This window comes from Babylonia areolata, chromosome 1 (assembly GCF_041734735.1).
Source record: "Babylonia areolata isolate BAREFJ2019XMU chromosome 1, ASM4173473v1, whole genome shotgun sequence".
In the NCBI taxonomy this organism is placed as follows: Eukaryota; Metazoa; Mollusca; class Gastropoda; order Neogastropoda; family Buccinidae; genus Babylonia; species Babylonia areolata.
The window spans coordinates 51151210-51156209 of record NC_134876.1 but is presented as its reverse complement, the minus strand read 5'-3'; the positions used below and the strand labels follow the sequence as shown (position 1 = coordinate 51156209).

The 5000-nt window shown below is 43.6% G+C and overlaps 1 protein-coding gene across 2 annotated transcripts in view; it reads right to left on the bottom strand.

Annotated features, from left to right (window-relative positions):
• The window catches only part of LOC143283786 (uncharacterized), a 110278-nt gene that overhangs the window by 4556 nt on the left and 100722 nt on the right, over positions 1-5000 (bottom strand). For both annotated transcript variants that reach the window (XM_076590156.1, XM_076590164.1), the window contains one exon: positions 1-465. This exon is cut by the window's left edge and continues 4556 nt beyond it. The gene's annotated coding sequence lies outside the window, so the exon portion shown is untranslated. The remainder of the gene's footprint in view (positions 466-5000) is intronic.

Below are 5000 nucleotides of genomic sequence, written 5' to 3'. Positions count from 1 at the left end.
TTAGGGTAAATGTTCATACTGGTCACGTTATAGTTTCAGTTCTGGAAGAAAAAAAAAATCACAAGCCGTGTGTTATCAATATGACATCAAGACGTTCTCACGGCGTTACTGACAAATCTCCTCAGATGACGTTACATTCATTCTCCCCCCCTGCTTCCACTGATGCACACCAGTGTGAAATGAGCTGATCTTGATGAGTACAGACAACAAACAACGTCTTCATCAATTAAAACGGGAAGCCGGTTTTTTGAGGATCCTTAGTCCTTGAACACGTAACCACCCTTCTGGAACAAAAGGACCGTTTAACCCACGAAAGCACCACCACCACCGAAGCGGAGAAGTCAGGCGGAGGCGTCGCGAGTCATCTGGCGACCTGGCGTGGCACCCAGTTCAAGTCAGCCGCGGATTTGGAGAAACTGGGAGCACAGCCTGCCTGTCCCTGTTCTGCTTCCTGAAGCGGTCAACCTGTCAAACCGAAAACAGGAGCCAGTCATCATTCTGTCAGGATCTTCACCCTTTTTAATGCAACATTTTGTCATCATCAACTCTTTTACCTTGAGTCAAAGAATGTATGCCAGCTGCAAGTGCAATATCAGTCAAAGTTTGGGTGACGTAAGCTACGTAATTATGTTTGTTTTTTTTATGTGAAAGGATGTTTCCTGCGTGCGTGTGGTAGAAGTGGTGTCACTATCATCATCACCTGCACCTCCGCTACCATCAACGCCAACGCCTTCACAATTATCGTCATCATTGTCATCGTCGTCGTCGTCTCCGTCGTCATCGTCATCGTCATCATCATCATCATCGTCATCATCATCATCATCATCACAACGACAACCGCAAATAAAGATTCTGCGTCATGATTATAAAATAGCAATAAGAGGGATGGGTAGGGAGAGTGCGAGAGACAGGAACAGGAAGAGACAGAGATAGCTGCCCTTTCTTGTGAAAAAAAAACCTCGCACTATTCATCTGAGTTCTTTTCTTCTCTCCCCTCTTTACTTTCTCTCGCTCATATTTCCCCCCACCTTCTCGTCTCTCAAACTCTCTAGATTTACCTACATCCCTACCCCCCCCCCCCCCCGCCCCCCAGCTCTCTCTCTCTCTCTCTCTCTCTCACTCTCTCTCTGTGTCTCTTTCACTCTCACTCTTTTTCTCTGTGCCTATATGTCTGTCTCTTGTTCAAATTGAGAAAATTTTAATAATAAAGACAGAGGAGAAAGAAGGAAAAGATTGGAAACAAAAAGAGTAGGCGTGGAAAGTGTGTCAAAAGGAGAAAGTGTGTCAGGAAAATAGGCCAGGTCGTTGCGCAGACACCCGCTATTTTGGTTTGTTTGTTTGTTTGTTTATCTCAGGCTTTTGGTGTTTCGTTACCGACACTCAGGTACCCTATTTTTAGGGAGAAGAAAAGAAATGAGACGAGGGGGGGGGGGGGGGGGGGGGAAGTTAAATTGAGGAGGCGGAGAAGAAAAACGAGGAGGAGAGGGGGGGAAAGAAAGAAAGAAAGAAAGGATGAGAACAAGATGAAATAGATAAGAGAAAAATATATATATATATATATAAGGAGGAGGAGGAGGATGACAAATTCTTTTTCCTGCATCAGTGGGCTGTTGCTTTCTTCGTGGGCTGCAACTCCCACGTTCACTGGTATGTACACGAGTGAGCTTTTACGTGTATGACCGTTTTTACCCCGCCATGTAGGCAGCCATACTCCGTTTCCGGGGTGGGTGGGGGGGGTGCATGCTGGGTATGTTCTAGTTTCCATAACCCACCGAAAGCAGACATGGATTACAGGATCATTAACGTGCGTATTTGATCTTCTGCTTGAGTATACACACGAAGGAGGGGAGGGGGGGGGGGGGGGGGGGGGGGGTAGGGACTAAGCAGGTCTGCACATATGTTGACCTGGGAGATCGGAAAAAATCTCCACCCTTTACCCACCAGGCGCGCGCCGTCACCGAGATTCGAACGCGGGACCCTCAGATTGAAAGTACAACGCTTTAACCACTCGGCTGTTGCGCCAGTCGGCTGTTGCTTTCACTTTCCACTCCCATCTTGGAGTGGGTTTTACGTGTTTGAACTTGAACCCCTACCCCTGCCTGTCCCCTTTTCACTTTCCCCATCCTGGGCTTGACACATATTAAAACAAGAGAGGCAAGGCCTTCAAGACTCACTTGTGATAAATTAAGTCCCCTAGCATTAATTACAGAGTTATTTCCCTTTTTTACTATCTGCACCAAAACGTTTGCAAAATAAATAAAAATTCCATGCTTAGCAAAAGAAGTTCCTGTTTGAACAAAAAATGATAATAATGACTCCTCTTGTTGTTGGGTCAGAATATGAGGTCAAAGTGCCAAGTTTAGAGAATACAAAAAATATAAATATAACAGTAAATGCAGTTTGCATATAATTAGGCTTCTTTTTTTTATTTTTTTGTGCCCATCCCAGAGGTGCAATATTGTTTTAAGCAAGATGACTGGAAAGAACTGAATTTTTCCTATTTTTATGCCAAATTTGGTGTCAACTGACAAAGTATTTGCAGAGAAAATGTCAATGTTAAAGTTTACCACGGACACACAGACACACAGACACACGGACACACACACACACACACACACACACACACACAGACAACCGAACACCGGGTTAAAACATAGACTCACTTTGTTTACACAAGTGAGTCAAAAATGTGTTCAGAAAAGAAGCAACACAATGTTATAAATGTGCACATAAACAAGAGTACAACAAACTAATAGCTCATACCATGTTGGGACGTGTGATAATAAATTACTATCTCTATGATTGGACGGTTGGTGAACAATCAATGCATTTTTATGACCCTTACGATGACAGCAATGCTTTAGGTTTAGACGCTGTGATAATATTGCTTGGGTTCATTCCTGCTCCTTATTTCTTCAAAAGCTAAAATGCCGGATTCATACTACACGTTTTGGTGACTGGTTCCACGAACAGCTCCGACAATGATAATACTCAGTGCTTCCCTTGAAGAGTTCGACTGGGCGACATAAAATATCCCAGAAAAATATCAGCAAAATCAGAATGAGACAATTTAAACGGTTTATACGTGGCTTCTTGGACACAGCATGCTAAGCAGGTTCAGTACACTTGGGAGGGACGCTCACTCAGTCTGGTTCCGCGACTAAGCCATTATTGTCGTTAGTAGGGGGCTTAGTAGGTGGTGTCCTAAGTACGTTAAAACAGTACAGGCACCACTGAACACCACCGAAGTGACTCAGCAGCAGTGCAGGGTCTCCTCTGGTGTGTGGCCTCCTGGCGACCTAATATCGATGGTTCCCTGTGGACTGCCGACGCTGGAACTGCGACGGACGAACCCGGGTGTGGCCGTGTATATGGGGGAATCCAAATGAGCGGCGTGGGAGTAATGCCACTGAAACGGTGCAGATGATGGGGCAGCAAAAAAAAAAAAAAAAAAAAAAAAAAAAAAAGGTTCAGTACACTTTTAATCTGCGTGTCCCATTTGCAGATGTTCTTGAGTACGATAAAAAAAAAGATGTCATGTTTGTGCAAACAAACAAACAAACAACTAAATGTAAGCGGCGAAACAGGGTTATTGTCTTGTATGTAATTTATTGACAATTCTGTTTTCACTTCGCTGAATTCAACTTTCCAGAGTTTTCAAATATTCACCTTTTTTTTTTTTATCACGTCTCAAATATTTCTACACAGCCATCTCGGTGATCCAGAGCTATGGATATATTGCGAACGTCTGCCAAGTGTTCTACGATTGACTCAATGTCGTCCATATGCAAAGAAACAAAAACGGATCCATCACTGAGCCTTGCTAAACACCAGCGTGGGTACTCTTTTAAATCTATCACGCCATGCCACCTTTAATCAATACAGCAACGAATGATAATGAGAATTACGATGATAATACTGATGATTACAAATAAATTAAAAGAAGAACTTGATGATGATGATAATAATAATAATAATAATAATAATAATAATAATAATAATAATAATAATAATAATAATAATAATAATAATATTGATACAGACACTGCCAGATGGCAGACAGACAAACAGTAAGTACTACAGACACTGCCAGATGGCAGACAGACACACAGTAAGTACTACAGACACTGCCAGATGGCAGACAGACACACAGTAAGTACTACAGACACTGCCAGATGGCAGACAGACAAACACTAAGTACTACAGACACTGCCAGATGGCTGACAGACAAACAGTAAGTACTACAGACACTGCCAGATGGCAGACAAACAGTAAGTACTACAGACACTGCCACATGGCAGACAGACAAACAGTAAGTACTACAGACACTGCCAGATGGCAGAGAGACAAACAGTAACTACTACAGACACTGCCAGATGACTGACAGACAAACACTAAGTACTACAGACACTGCCAGATGGCAGACAGACAAACACTAAGTACTACAGACACTGCCAGATGGCAGACAGACAAACACTAAGTACTACAGACACTGCCAGATGGCAGACAGACAAACACTAAGTACTACAGACACTGCCAGATGGCAGACAGAAAAGCAGTAAGTATCGCAGACACTGCCATATGGCAGGCAGACAAACAGTAAGTACTACAGACACTGCCAGATGGCAGACACACAGTAACTACTACAGACACTGCCAGATGGCTGACAGAAAAACACTAAGTACTACAGACACTGCCAGATGGCAGACAGACAGTAAGTACTGCAGACACTGCCAGATGGTAGACAGACAAACAGTAAGTACTACAGACGCTGCCAGATGGCAGACAGACAAACAGTAACTACTACAGACACTGCCAGATGGCAGACAGACAAACACTAAGTACTACAGACACTGCCAGATGGCAGACAGACACACAGTAAGTACTACAGGCACTGCCAGATGGCAGACAGACAAACAGTAAGTACTACAGACACTGCCAGATGGCAGACAGACAAACAGTAAGTACTACATACACTGCCAGATGGCTGAGAGACAGAC